This window comes from Malaclemys terrapin, chromosome 2, assembly GCF_027887155.1.
Source record: "Malaclemys terrapin pileata isolate rMalTer1 chromosome 2, rMalTer1.hap1, whole genome shotgun sequence".
Taxonomy (NCBI): domain Eukaryota; kingdom Metazoa; phylum Chordata; order Testudines; family Emydidae; genus Malaclemys; species Malaclemys terrapin.
The window spans coordinates 8,435,809-8,452,139 of record NC_071506.1 but is presented as its reverse complement, the minus strand read 5'-3'; positions in this window follow the sequence as shown (position 1 = coordinate 8,452,139).

Below are 16,331 nucleotides of genomic sequence, written 5' to 3'. Positions count from 1 at the left end.
TTCTCACATTGCCTGGGAACTAGAAGAGACAATCATTCATTCCCCAGGCACATTCTAGAAACATCACCCCCCTTTTGCTTTTTCTTCATGCTGACAGCTTGTGTTGTCCAAAACATACACAATGTATTAAATGTCTCTACAGTCCCAAGCGCACTCTGTGACATTTCTAGCCTCCTTGATTGTGACTGCGATCAGGTCTTCATCTGCGGGATAGTGATTCGTGTCGGCAAGAAAGCCATTTTATCTTACATTACCATCATTGTTGGCAGCTGGCGGCGCCCACCCAAATGCGGGTGGGTGTCTCTGAGGATCTGTGATCTAGCTCGCCTCTGGTATTCGGCTGTGTGTGCGGTGAGCAGTTTGTGTGTAAGCTGAGATGGGAGTTCCATGCTGGAAGAGAGACCAGAGTGTTGGAAAATAGCCATCAGAAGACAATCCACCATCAGAAGACTTTTCTTCCTCTGCCGTAGCAGCGAAATGCTCATAGCATGTGATCCGCTCATAAATCCATTGCTGTTTTATTGCACTGGCTTTACATTGGCTCTGGGACCCTAGTTGATTGCTGAATCGCCAGTCGGTGGATGAGAACTTGACAGGTACATATATCCTCTCAGTCATTTCCTAGCCTGTAACAATCAGCAACAGAAGGGCTGTCCCAGTTCTCCAGAACAATCTTGTCTTTGTTATAGGTTAGGATTAGGGGCTTCGCTGGATTTCTGGATACAGGTTGCTGATTCCTGAGTGGTCCCTCCTGGCCAGAGTTTCTTTTGCAGCAGCTTCTCTCCGTTCTTCCTCTTCTGGGCCCCTTACATTTGGGGCTGGTTTAAAGCCCACAAGTAGGTCCAAACAGTCCCACCAATAAAGTCCATCCAAAGGTTCAGACTTATCTCTGGCTCTTCTGCTATCCACAGGCAGCTCTTCCCTGGCTGTAGCCTGCCCATCACAGAGTCGCTCCTCATAACTGTCTTTCCCTGGAGCTTAATCCTCTGGCTTCCTTCTCTTGCCAGTGTCTCCCGTGCTCTGAGGGAGAAGGCGGTCTATATACTGTCCTCCTCCAGGGAGCTGCTCCTGATTGGCTGCAGGAGAGTGAAGCTACCACCCTACATTTCCCCCACCTTCTCAGGGGCGTGTATTTTCAGCAAAGGTCTGCCCCAGGGTTAAACCCTTTGTCTCAGTCCTCAAGGAAATGAAGGCAGGCAACTAAATTAACAGAAATAAAGAACAGTACTAGCTTCTCTGTTCTAGCAGGATCCTCCAGCCATCTGTCCTACTGCTCTGTGTTTTGAGGTAGCCTAGATCTCTGCTGTGCTCTTCTCTGGGAGCTGAGTAAGAGAGGCCTGTCCACCTCCCAGAGCTGGGGCCTTCTGAACTTTTTGAGGTTATTCCTCCAAGATTGGCATGCTTCACAGGTGTGGTGGGGCAGGGCTGCCTGAACCCAGAGCTGCTTTTTAACCTCTTCCTGACAGGTGCAGGGTTTGTACACCCCATCACACTGCCTCTCTTGTTGCAGAGTCAGTCACGTATCTGGTGTGGATTTAAAACACTCTCATCACTGAAGCGCAGAAGAAAATAATTAGGCCAAGTTCATGGTTACGTGGGTGTAAATCTGACAACCACCCAATTTTCCATCAAAAAACAGTTCTGATGGAAAATTTTCGAACAGCGTTAATGCTGAATGTCCCCTGCTGTCCCACTCTTTGTTTTCCGATAGCCCACAAAATTGCTGCCCGCGATAGAAACTGCAAGCATTCCCATGGTGAGAATTAGCTACAAAATCAATTCCCATCTCCTCTTTGATTCAGGGTCTGAACCGAAGTCTGAAACTGACTACAGTGATTAACTCTGAAGCAGGAAAAAAAAATAGAAAGAGTATTAGCAGGACCGTTTGTGTTCATTATATTTTCATTTCACTTGTTACAGTAGGTTCCATACGGCAGAGTTCTGTGTTTACATAATGAAGCGTCTGATATTTAATATTTATTAGTGTGGGGATATTTGTGTCTGATGCTATCACACACTCTGTCTCTCTCGCTGATACTCTAGTAGTATTGCTCCTTTTTCATAATCCTTTCTCAGTGCCTGCAAAGTCTATCACTAACAGATAGGGACGCCCAGTGTAACAGCCTCGCCAAGCCCAAGCCTAGAATTCACAAGTCAGGACCCCACAGAAATTCATGTGATTATTAAAAAATAATAATTTGGGGTTCTTTTTATTTGCCTTTTGGGTTTTGAACCTGTAGGGATCCTGCTTTGAAGCTTTACTTCACAACCACGAGGGCTAGAAACTTATTTTTTTTAAATTGTTAAATAAAAGCTGAGATTCTCACATAGTCCCATGACTCCAGGAGCTGGGGCATTAAGAAAAACACCAAGTATCACCAGCCTCACTACTCAGTCTTGAAAGCTGGCAATGTCTGGATCATTTTATCCCTGAGGAGTTCCCAAAAATGTTCAAGATGCAAAACTAAGGGGTCTGATTCAGCTGCACTTATCCATGTCGACTGGCACTTTACTATGGGTTAGATGGTGACACTTACCTATAGCCCCAGTTCAGGAGCAGGGAGGGCCCCATTAACACAGGGGAGCACCAAGAAGTATTTTGCAATGGGGAGGCACATTGCCTCCAGGAGATCTCAGTTGCACTAGGGAAGGAACTATCTATAACGCCTCTTTTAGGGGTGCAGCAACCTCCCTACAAGGTGGTGGTGTGGAGCATGGGCCAGCATGGCTCTGCCTACTCGTCTCTCATTTTCTCCCTGCCCCATGCCTGGTGGCTGTGTAAGGGGATGCAACAATCTGGCCTTAGAATTCAAGGCCAGAAGTCCCCACCAGATCCTCTAGTCTGACCTCCTGGACATCACAGGCCACCAGCACCTCCAGCACCCACGCACTAAACCCAGCATGTCCTATGTGAGCAATCCCATCAATGGGCCTCCTTGCAGAGTAAGAGTGAGCAAAGATGGCAGGTTCGGGCCCCAGCTGAGTCCCTAAGGCCTGAGGGCTTTATGGCAAAATGGGAGAGATAATCCGGGTGCTACACACCAGAGAGACTAATTCCTCCTAGAAACCTGCACTCAAATCCTGACTCACACTCCTAGGTGAGCTAGGACCTGATCCAAAGGTCACTGAAGTCATTGGAAACACTCCTGTTGGCTTCAGTGGGTAGGGTGACCAGATCACAACACTAAACTATCGGGACACATTGGGGTGCCGTCAGCCCCTCCGCAGTCCACCCCCACTCCTCCCAGGCTCCACCCCTACTCTGCCCCATGTCCCGCCCCCTCCCCGCTAAGCCAAACAGCTGTTAGGCGGTGGGAAGCACTGGGAGGGAGGGAGGAGCGGGGATGTGGCACACTAGGAGGAGTGGGGGAGAAGGAGGCAAGGAGCGGGGAGCTTTGCTGCAATTTTTCCCCATGGGTGCTCCAACCCTGTAGTACCCATGGAGTCGGTGCCTCCCTCCTGCTCCCCTCCTTACCTGAATATCGGGACAAATGGCATCCCACTCATACATTGATCAGGACGTGGGATAAAGGGTTAAATATGGGGACAGTCCCAATTTTATCGGGACATCTGGTCACCCTATCAGTGGGTTGTGCAGATGCTGATAAGCTCAGTGACGCAGAGTCTCGGTCTTGCCCCACACCCTTTGAGACAGCACAAAGGCAGTGTGAACTGACCCCCAATCACTGCCTGGGGTTCTCCTGGAGTGATGGGCTCTGCACTGGCAAAGCCCGGTGCACGGTGTGCATTGGGGGAAGAAAGAGGTGGGCAGGGGGATTAGGCAGAGTGCAATATGCTCCGGCAATCCTCAGATAGAGGACGTTCCCTAGGGAACCACAGTCAGCAGGTGTAGTTTAGAGCAACCCCTGGGTTGCTCTAACCTCCACCCAAGGGCAGGAAGAGAATTGGGGAATGGTAGCCAGCTCCCTGGCAGTCCCTACTGTGCTGGGTGCAGCTGGCAGTCTGACCCAGTGAGTAGTAATTTGTGGGTTCCCTGAAATTCTTCTGCTGGCCTAGCCACTTAAGTTTGAACCCTTTGGCCTCCCTGACCTGGCAGCTCTTCCTCATCTCTAATTGTTGTGACTCTGTGAAGGTCTTGACCAAATGCCATTCCATCATATTTATCTTTGGAAAATAGCTGATACCGGTAAGTAAAATAAACTCCCTTTGAAATGAGACAGGCGGCCAGGGCCTCATCTCAAGATGGGAGCACAATTGGGTAAACAGTGATTTATTTCTGGTGAGCTTAGCAGATGTTTTTTTTTTTCTTTTAAATGGCTTCTCTGGAGCTTTGTCCAGCTCAGACACATCTGGGGGGAAAGGTTAAGATTCTCATAAATGCTGTTACTTAAAAATAAAGAAGACAGGAATCAATGCTGGGCTGCGTTCTGTGCTCCCTCAGACACTGAGCATTGACCCTGCAGCCCAGCGTGAGCTTATATCACCTTCCCCAGATTCTGTGCTGCTGTGGGGGTGGAAACAGCCTCCGGGGCTTTACCTCAAGTGTCTTAGCATTTGCTGAGTGCTAAGGCCATCCCCCCTTCTCTGTCAGCCCTGTGCCTACTCCAGAGCCTGGGCAGGCCTCCAGTTCTTCCCCAGGCGGACTCTTCCTGTGTCCTTTTGCCACCTCTTTATGGTACCCTCTACGCCACCAGAGTTTCAGATTGGGGTCACACTGAGGTCCATGATCCCTAGGACCCACTGTCCCTATACTGCATACCCAGCATGCTGCAAAGAGACTGTATGGGGACTGCGTATTTATCTCACTGTGTCCCTCTTGAAAGCCTCCCTGTGGTTGATCTCCAGTGCTTCTGTTGGTGAAACTTATATCCGTCAAGGGGTTGTTTTTTTCACACCCCGACTGACAAAAGTTTTACCGACCCAAGTGAGAGAGAGAGAGAGAGAGAGAGCGCTTCCTGCAGCAGCTCTGATTGGTTGCTCTGCTCCAGGAGGTGGGCAAGTGGGGCAGGCAGCCAATCAGGGGTTTTTCTCTTAGGCAGGATTCAAATCCACTAGCTTCTTAGGTCATCACCAGACTGGCTCCAGCCCCAGCCAGAATCCCGTGAGAGCTGGCAACACCATTAATCTCATCCTAAACTCAGACCCTGAATTTAGCCCTGCTGCCTACCTGGCTCATCTCCCCTTATGACGGTGCCCAAGGACTCTCTATGGGATCAGTGCAGAAGCGAGTCTGGAAAGGGGCTGAGGGAAAGGCTTAGAGACAGGCCATGGTAGGAAAAATCCCAGGGAGGAAGCAGGAGGCCTGAGAAGACAGATCTTTATCTGTGGATTATATTATGTGTGCCATTTGCTTGGTTAGTTATATGATGCCTAGAGTTGGGCGAATAAAACTGGGAATTCCAAAAAATTGGGAAAAAATGTTTGGGGTCAAAACAAACATTTTTTGAAATTTTTGGTGAATCAAAAAAGTTAAAAAAATGTAAATGGTTTAGGGTCGAACAAGCCATTTTTGTTCAACTTGAAACGAAACGCTTCACTTGTGAGCATTTTCTTTACATTTAAATTGTTTAAAAAATAAAATGAAAGGAAATTTCAACACGAAAAATTATTTTGAGTCAAAAAATTGAAATGTTTTGTTTAGGAAATGTCAAAATGAAATGTTTTGATTTTTTCCCAATTTTTAGGGTGTTTCATAGTGAAAAAATTGGGCAAAATCTGCACACATTTGCACACGTTTTAGTGTTAAGGAATATGCTTTTTCTTCTGGGAAAAAAAAAGTTTCTTTTGAAACATTTTGCCAAGCTCTTTGCAGATTGGGGCTTCTCACTCAACTGATTGTCAGCTAATCACTACACCTCATTTAATCATCTCGCCCCATTGAGCTGCTCCAAACGAACTGCAGAATTATTGCCCATATAGAAAGTTCTTCATTGATTTCCTGATTGTCCTGTTGATTCACCACCTAATTTGCTGCCGTATTCACTGACCTGCATCCTAATCCTGATTCCTCCTTTACTCACCTTCTTCTCTCCTTGCACCCTCATTACACCCAGGCCTACCAGAGAGGCCCCTTGGGGATATTGGTTGGTAGGACAGGTTAAAGCAGCTGGCACTGGTTCAATGCAGGGTTGCTTTGGGAAAGGGAGAATGAGAAGGACATGTTTGCACCACCTCAGTGGTAATCAGCACACCGGAGCTGCAGCAGAGCATATAACCCTTAACCAGACTGAAAGGCTTTGAGATCCTTGGGTGAAAAGGGCTCTCTAAGTGTCATGCATTATTAATTCATGATCATGGTTATTAATTATTGCATGTCACGGTTAGCCTGGGAGTTTTCCTTCTGGATTGTCTCTTCCCCAGGGGATTGGACAGAGAATATTGTCTGGGCAAAGGATCGTCTTTTAGTGTCCTAAAGATATTTCCTCCTTCAGACTCTGTGTGTGTGTGTGTAAGAGACAGAGAGAGAAGAGAAAGAGAGATTTGATCGGGGAGGCATCCGGCATTACAGTCACCCTCATATATCTCAGCTCTGCTGAGAGATTGCCCTCTAAAATGTTCTGTGCAGTGTTGTATGTCTACCCTTCTCAAATGCACGTCTACCAACAAGTCTCACGCTTTAGGGCATACAGTGAGATGACTCCCTGCAGGAGTAACAAAGGTCTCATGGTCAGCAGAGCAAAACTGGCCAGCTGCCTGTGGGGGTGAGGAAACCTCCCGTGGCGCATTGGGCAGAGACTACTGGTGGAGGCACGTGGTTGGACTGGTCTGTGATGCTATGACAAACCTGACCTTCCTGTCTCATTTGAGAAGCTCTGATCCCCGCAAAAGGCCTGCTGACCCCTAGACTGTCTTACTTGCATCAGGAGACTAATCTGTGTTGGCAGACCTGTCCCCTAAAAGGTTTCTCCTCCACTGAGGAAGGGACCCTGCCATGTCTAATAGGAGGTCCGCTCCCTGGGAAGCCTCACCTTTTATGAGGCAACCTGTTCTCACAGGGCAAGTGCAACATCTCATCTCCATTAGCAGGCCTGCCCCTGGGGGAAGCCCCATTTCTTACACGGAGTTAGATTCTGCAGAGGTCACCACCATCCATAGGTGCTGGAACTAGGGTGGCTGGGGGTGCTACCGCACCCCCTGGCTTGAAGTGGTTTCCATCATATACACAATTTGCAGTTTGGTTCAATGGCTCTCAGCACCCTGTAGTAGGTCCTAGCCGGGGCTCGACCCTTCCGGGCAGGAGGGGAGCCACACCGACTCACTACACACCCCCACTATACAAATTGCTTCACCGCCCCTGTCACTATCAGTAGTAGATCATGTGGGGTGTCTCTGCTGCCTGGGATCCTGACTTTAATGGGGCGACCGTCACTGCTTTGCAGATTGCAATCATGACTGGTCTGGAGAAAGTGCATGGGGAAGTGTCACTTGCTGTTACAATCTCAAGCACAAAATTTTTCGGTGCATTGGCCTGCAGTTAGTCAAAGTATTGTGAATATTTCTAACTATATTGTGTTATGCTATGTTACTAATTAAGCCAGAAGCCACTACTGGCTGGTGTATGCAATTGTTGCCACCCTAATAATGTTGTTCATGCTATATTGCTGTTTGTGTGGGAGGCCAACTGTAACACTAGCCACAGTGTCAAAGGGAGGGTGGAAACCTAAGTGGTGACCCCTTACAACAATATGTTGATTCGGAGCCAAGGGGGGGGGGGATGTCACAATAAAAATTGCCCCCCCTTGGGGTCCCCTGGGTAAGCACCAGCGCTGTATATAGCTAATGCTTTTCTATGCATTGAAAAGTATCTTGGGAAGGGTTGAAGGTGAGTGTGAAGTGAAAGATTCCTTTGCAGGCTACAAGAGGCCAAAAAGGGAGGAAGGAATGGGTTAACTGGACGATCCAGCCAGGCCCAAAGATAAGAAACAAAACTGCAGTCCAAGGCCAGCGCACACAAACAATCTCTCTGCTGCCAAACCACCAGAAGCCTGTATCCCAACCCCAGCCAGCCCTAAGAAAGAAGAACTGAGCCAGATAAAACTGAAGGGGTTGCAAAACTAATAAGATTGCGAAGGCCAGCGAATGGGAACACAACAGTCTCGCAACCCTGAAACCGGTGTGTTTTGGGAAAGCTAAGGGAGCCGTAGAAGGCCGGTTCAGACTGGTATGGAGAGCATGGGGGATGGGATCCCTGGACGGAATGCCCCCAGAAGAATCCAGGGCTTAAAACCCTCCCAAGAGCTGAAGCAAGACGGAGATTTACAGCAGACCCTAGACGACCTGTGCACAGGGCAGAACTCTCGTCTACCCTTCCTCCTCTTCTTATGTTACACCCGGGCTTGGCCAGCCTTGGGTTGTACGTGAGTAAGTATGAAAGTGGGTTAGGGCTCGGGCACTAACGCTTTCTTCCTTCCTCTGAGTGACGTGGGGCGCACCCAGCACTCACTGCTGTTATTTGGTTAATAAAGCTTTAAACTGAGTCACTTGGTGTGCTCCTTCATCTCCTCCCCTAAAGATCCTGCAGCCTCAGCCTGATCACCTGAAACCCCAGGCAGATTGGTAACATAAATCTGTCACAGAAGTGTTATTTACTCCTTTCACATAACACAAGAACTAGGTGTGATGGTGCACCCCATAAGGCTTTATGGAAATATGCTTATGAATGTATATATGACATAACTGGAATATGTTTTATGCTACATATGCCATGTAACATATCTCTGTAAACTTTATAATCTTCTGAATCTATTCATCCTATTTGTATGCATGTATCATTTTTGTATTCAAAGTTATGAATATTGGCTGTGTACTTGCTTGATTTTTAAGTAGCCTTAGTAAAGCAGTTAGTCAGCTTCTTGAGACAGGAATGTGCAAGTTAAGTGCCCAATCAAAAAGCACTTAACAGACAAGGGCTCTTGGAAGGCTCCAATACACATAAGAAGTCTACATTAGGACGTTCAAGGTAGCATGTGAACCATGGGTGCTACCTGTAAGTTCTGAGTCATGCATGGACATGCGACTGCCCATGTGACTCCAAAACTCCATCTTGTAGCTGGAATTCTACACAGGGTGAGGAGGGGGTCTCCACCCACAAGAGAAAGTCTATTTAAACCCCTGGGAGACCCTTCCATCTGGTCTTCAGCTGGCTCAAGAGATAGCCTCTCAACCCCCAAGGATACCTGAGAGAAACTGGAACAAAGGATAGTAACCACAGGGGGTGTGAGTGATTGCTGGACCCAGACTAGAAGGAGACTAGTCTGTAAAAGGAAGCTTACTGGAACACCTCTGAGGGTGAGGTTTTATCTGTATTCCGTTTTCTTACTGTATTAGGCATAGACTTGCGTGTTTTATTTTATTGTGCTTGGTAATTCACTTTGTTCTGTCTGTTACTACTTGGAACCACTTAAATCCTACTTTCTGTATTTAATAAAATCACTTTTTACTTATTAATTAACCCAGAGTATGTATTAATCCCTGAGGGAGAGTGGGGGCAAACAGCTGTGCATATCTCTCTATCAGTGTTATAGAGGGCGAACAATTTATGAGTTTACCCTGTATAAGCTTTATACAGGGTAAAACGGATTTATTTGGGGTTTGGACCCCGTTGAGAGTTGGGCAACTGAGTGTTAAAGATAGGAACACTTCTTAAGCTGCTTTCAATTAAGGGGACGTGGTTCAGACCTGGGTCTGGGTTTGCAGCAGGCTAGCGTGTCTGGCTCAAACCAGGCAGGGCACTGAAGTCCCAAGCTGCCAGGGCAGGAAAGCAGGGGCAGAAGTAGTCTTGGCACATCAGCTGACAGTTCCCAAGGGGGATTCTGTGATCCAACCTGTCACACTAGGGGCCACCCAATGAATAGGCATCAGGTTTAAAACAAACAAAAGGAAGAAATTCTTCACACAATGTAAAGACGTCCTGTGAAACTCCTTGCCATGGCAAGTTGTTAAGGCCAAAAGTATACCTGGGTTATCCTGGAGGACAAGTCCATCAGTGGCTATGAGCCAAGATGGTCAGGGACACAACCCCATGTCCCTAAATATCGACCTGCCAGAAGCTGGGACTGGATGACAGGGGATGGATCGCTCAAAATTGCCCTGTTCTGTTTCATTCTCTCTGAAGCATCGGGCACTGGCCACTGCTGGAAGACAGGATATTGAGCTGGCTGGACCATTGGTCTGAGCCAGTCTGGCCGTTCTTATATGGGTGATGGTTTGGAAAGAAGCATGAGCTGTCTAATAGATTGGTTCAGGGGCATGGTGTGGGGCATCAGGAAACAGGGTGTCCTCGGAGCAAGGCAAAGCCTCTGATTGCCTGCAAGAGGCTGAGGGCTTGATCCTCCATTGCCTTGCAACCTTGTGGCATCTTTTACCCCTATGCAAACCAAGCGCAAAGGGCGTGGGGGAGGAATGGTACCATCAGTATGAATGAGTGGAGGATTTGATCTGCGGCCCCGGCTGGAGCAAACTGCAATTTATGCCGGATGAAGAACTGAACAACCCTTTTGCCTAGGTGTAGGGGACAACAGACGGTGCAGTGTCCAGGAAGCAGGGAGATCACAGAGACCCTGCAAATGTGGCCTGAGCTGAGAAAGAGCAGGCAGTTTGGCCTGGGGGGACCTTTGCAGCAGTAGCGGCACCTGGATGGGCCACAAGCAAGAGAGGGTTTTGTAAGAGGATGCGAGACGCTGATCTTTGGAGCTATGGTAATATTCCAATATCCCCAAATAGTTACAGAGCCTTGGTGACTAGAGCTAGTCGAGAGTTTTTGTTTTTACCTTTCTAATGACCAAAACAAAAGGCTTTTATTCTAAAATGACAATTTTTGCAGAAGGATTTTTTAATGAAGAAACCGGAAAACAAAATCAGGGTGTTTTTTTTTTCTTTCAGTTTTTGTCTTTTTTCCCATTTATTCCTCCCTCCCCCGGTTTTCAGTTGCAAAATGGACAAAAAGGAAGAAGAAAAACGGAGACTTTTCCTGCAGCCTCCCCTCTGCCAGAGCCTTCCACTGACACTTGTAGCAGCACACCGCGGGGCGGGCTTGGCCTGCTTTTCTCTAAGGCGTGTACCTCCACCTCCACGCCACGCCATCAGCAGGACTGCACAGTATAGCTGTAGGTGAAGTGTTAACCCATTTTAAATCTCTGTGAGGAAACTTTACCAAGCACTAAAAAAAGATGGAAAAGCATTGTTTATGTTGTGCTTGCCTGCCAAGCCCTTCTAACGATGCCCGGCTCCCCAGGACCATGCTGTCGCCTTAGATCTGGGATGCCAGAGTGAAGTCTCTGTTTGCCTGATGCTGGCGTGTTCAGCTTGGAGAAATGACCAGGCTTATTTGCCTCCTGCTTAGAAACCTATCAAAGGATGCCAAGAATTAAACTCTGAGATTAGGAAGCCTGCCACCTATAAGATTTGTGGCATTGGCAGCTTACTTAAATCCTTGGAGGGGAATTGCCTCTGCGTGGATTCACTTGTTTGGATGCTCTGATTGTCTGCAGAAGAAAGGATTGCCTGGATGGAGGGTTGCCCTGGACCCATGCCATGTATGCAAATCCTGCCAAGTCTGGGAGCATGTTAATACTACTTAGTCCTTACAGAATGTTTTTTTGTGTTCATAGTGCTTTACTAATATCCTCAAATTAATCCTCCCAGCAGCCCTGCAAAGAGGGTGTGGAAATGAATGTTGTGCGCCTGCCTGCAGATGGACCCAAAGCACACAGGTGGAGTGACTCACCCAATGCCACACACTTCAATGTTAGAGCTCAAGACTTACTGATTCGCAGCCTTGTGCATATACCAACCAGCCAGGAGGAAGGACAGTTGTGTGATGATAACACCTGTCTGGACCTGGGCTCTATACCTGCTTCTGCCACCGATTTTGGGTCAGATCCTGAGTCTGGGTAAATTGATGTAGGTCTATTGACTTCAACAGAACTATACTGATTTACTGCAGCTGTGGGTCTGGCCCTTGGTATGTGACCTTGGCTAAGACACATCTCTGAGCAGATCTCCTGTGGATGATAGTGCTTCTCTTACCACATGGGCCAGGAATCATTGTTCGTAAGGCCCTTGGAGATTATGGGATGGAAGATGCTATATAAATGCAAAGTTATATATTATTTATTGCAGACCGATACCTGTGTCTCAGGTCTTGATATATTCTCCTGGGCATAAGGAACTGGCTGAGGAATGGGGTTGGAGTGGGCCATAGCAAGATAATCCCTGTGATTAGTAATCAAAACAAAGGGAAGGATGGGAGTAGGGGGGTGGGGGAGTCAGATTAGAACCCCAGTGAACAATTTCAGGACCAAAACAATGTAGGAACGCTGGTATCGTGATATATGCTGTTATTGTATCCAGACCTCCCTCTGCGTAGCTGTAGATGCACCAATCAATTTCCATTAATTTAATCTCCTTGTTGCAGAAAACTGAAAAAAAAAACCCTCCCAAAACCCAACATGAAACAAATCATTATTACAAAGGACACAAGAACAAGGACACAAGCCAGTGTGGGGTTTTCTTTCTTCTTGGCTACACTGTACATTTTCTGCTCCTATTAAAAACGCTTTCATCTTCTACAAAGTTAGCAGTGCCTGGGTCTGGACACCAGCACACACACACACACGAAGAATAAAGATCCGGCTCTCTTGGCAATATCCTCAATTACCCGTAAGCATTGGCTCTGTATAACAATGAGAGGCTCACAGGAAGGTCTATACTCCTCCAAGGGTTGGAACACCTTCCAGCACAGAGTTTCAGATAGAGTTAAAAGACAGATTCAGGGACTTAGACTCAGCTCCTCAAACGTAGGTAGGTCTCTTTAGACACCCAAGGCAATCACTGAGGTGCCACTGACATTTTCAAAACTGCTTCTCAGCTATCGCCTAACCCTGTAGGCACATCTGTTTCTGCTAGTTGGCATTTGCAAAGCTGCCTAAGCTCTGTTGCCACCTCCCAGATAATGAGCAGCCTTAAAGTCCTAACTAAAGTCCCCAGGGCTCTGAAGCAGGATTCTCAAACTACACAGGGAAATGCCTATCTTGCCAATGCGGACCAATCATATAGGCATGCACTGGGCATGCCTAAGACCTGATACCTGCTAGAACCCATAGTAGTAGGGCTGGAGGCAAGCTACTGATAGGTGAGGGGGCAGTACAGCACCCGCACAAAAGACAACCTGGGGCAAGTGCGAGAGAGAGACTGAGCATGAGCAGGAGACAGACAGCATGAGAGATTGTCAGGGTTCCCTCAAAACTCTGAACTCTGGGGTACAGATGTGGGGACCCGCATGAAAGACCCTCCCTAAACTTATATTCCACCAGCTTAGGTTAAAACTTCCCCAAGGCAGAAATTCCTTTCCTTGTCCTTGAACGGTATTGCTGCCACCACCAAGTGATTTAAACAAACATTCAGGAAGGGGCCACTTGGAGCCCTACCTTCCCCAAATATCCCCCCAATCCCCTACACCCCCTTTCCCTGGGGTTGAGAATAATATACCAACCGATAGATTAACAAGGTGAGCACAGACCAAATCCCTGGTTTTTAGGACCCTGGAAATCAATCAAGTTCTTAAAAGAAGAATTTTATTTAAAAAAAAAAAAGGTAAAAGAATCACACCTGCAAAATCAGGATGGAAGATAACTAACTTTACAGGATAAATAAAAAGATTTAAAACCCAGAGGATTCCCCTCTGATTCTGCTTTCCAGTTACAAAACAGGAATAAAATTACCTCTTAGCATAGGGAAAATTTACAAGCTAAAATAAAAGATAATCTAGCACATTTCAACGCTTACTTACAATTTTTGTAATCTTAGATGCTCATTTCAGGTATGTTTTTAGGCGTTGTTTTTTCCTGCCCTGGTCCCTCTCTCTGCCCAAGAGGGAACAAACAAAGAGAGCACAAACAAAACTTCCCCCTCCCCCCCCCCCCGACTTGAAAGTATCTTCTTTCCTTATTGGTCCTTTTGGTCAGGTGCCAACCAGGTTATTTGAGCTTCTTAACCCCTTACAGATAAAGGAGGGATTTTATGCTACCCTTAGCTGTATGTTTATGACAGAGATGGCTTGGGCTGCCAAGGCATGGGCTGCCTAAGTGGCTGACCTGTCTTAAGTGCCTGGCTCTAGCAGAAGCTTCATGGCTGAGAGTCCTGAGCAGAGGGAGGTGCCCATCTCTGGTCTGTCAGCCAGGCACACCAGGGCAGTCACTTAGGTGCCTATGCACATCACTTCTCCTCATACCCTCCTAGGCATTTCACGCCTGGCTAGTTAAGGCAGCCCCTGGCTCAGCCACCTTCTGAGGATCCCTTTCTCAGGGCCTAAATCTCTTCATGAGGAGCCTGGGCTGAGGATTGCATTAGGCAGCACGTCACCTAGGAGATAGGCATTGCAACGCTGGGTGGAGCAATGCCTAAGTGCCTTTGAAGATCTGGTTCTTAGGTTCTGATCCAAAGTCCACTGACGGCCAGCTGTAAGCTTCCCATTGACTTCAAATGATGCTGGGTCAGCCCCTTAAAGTCACATATCTTTGACTGCAGTTGTCTAAAGATACTTGAAAGTTGAGCCAACTTAATTTTAAACCTTCAAATATTTAAGTGTTTTTCAAAACTAACCATCAAGAGGACAACTTCTTGGTCAGGAATGGGTAAAACTCAAAAAATAAGGATTTGGTTGGGATGACGGGAACGGACAGAAGTTTGTCCTCATTTTTATTCTTGCCACACCAGCGAGCCGACTTGCACGGATGGTTGTATCCATGTTACCCTAATTAGTTGGCCAATTTAATGTCAAACAAAAGCGATATGGCATCAAGTTTATTACATGGCCAAAAAGCCACGGTTTTCCAATCAAGAAAGAGGACAACTTTGGATAAAAGCCCATTCTGGTTCAGTGGCAAGGTGAAGACTGCATTAGAAATAAAAAAGCAATATACAACAAATGGAAATTGGGGAAATAGATAGCAATCAATATAAATTAGAAGTTATAAAGTGCAGAAAATTGTTAAGGGAAGCTAAAGACATCAGGGCTAGCAGGGTAAGTGTATTTGGAACAAAAGAAATCCTAGCAATAATATAGGTCCATTACTAGATGCAGATGCTAAAATTGTTAATAATGATGTAGAAAAGGTAGAAGCATTGAATAAATATTCTGTTCAGTATTTGGAAAGAAGCAGGATGATGTACTTATATCATATTAGGATGATGAAGTGCTTTCCAATCCAATCGTAACTAAGGAGGATGTTAAACAACATCTACCAGGGATAAACAGTTTTAAATCAGCAGACCTGAATAGCTTGCACACAAGTGTCCCAGAAGAGTTGGCTGAGGATATCTTTGGCCCTCTGATGTTCATTTTTAACACACATTGGAATATCAGGGAAATTCCAGAAGACTGGAAGAGTGCTAATCTTTTACCTGTATTCTAAAAGGGTAAACGGGATAACCTGGGTAACTATAGGCCAGTTAGCCTGACATCAATCCCAGGCAAACTAATGGACACATTGATAAGGGATTAAACTGGTAAAGATTTAAAGGATAGGAATATAATTAATAACAGTCAACATGGCTTTATGGAAAATAGGTCTTGTCAACCAAACTTGATTTCATTCATTGATGAGATGACATGTTTGGTTGATAAAGGTAACTGCAGAGATGTCATATAGTTTTGTATGGCATTTGACTTAGTACCGCAGGACTTTTTGATTAAAAAAGTAGCACTAGCCAATGTTAATAAAGCACAGGCAAAATGGATTCAGAACTGACTAAGCGATAGACCTCAAAAAGTGGTTGTCAATGGGGACTCAACATCAAATGAGGGTGTTTCTAGAGGCGTTCTGCAGAGCTCAGTACCTGGCTTGATGCTATTCAACATTTTAATCAAAGCAAAACATAAAAAATAAATAGAAAAATGGCTCGTAATACAATTTGAGAATGACAGAAAGATTGGTGAAGTGGTAAATAATGACGAGGACAGGGCGTTCATACAGCGCTATCTGCATCACTTGGTAACCTGGGCCCATTAAACAAAATTAGTTTAATACAGGCAAATTCAAAGTTGAACATCTATGAACAAAGAGCACAGGCCTTACCTATAGAATGGGGGACTGTATCCTGGAAGCAGTGACTCTAAAAAGCACTTAGGGGTCAGAGTGGACAAGAAATTCAGCATGAACCCTCAGCGTGAAGCTATGGCAAAAACTGCAAGTGTGATGGCCAGTGATATAAACAGAAGAGGTGTGAATAGGAGTAGGCAGGTGATTTTACCTCTGTAAATGGCATGGGTGAGACTGATCCTGGAATATTGCGTACAGTTCTGCTGTCCACGTGCGTAAAAGGGTGTTGAGCCATTGGAGAGGATGCAGAAAAGAGCCACAAAGAGGGTT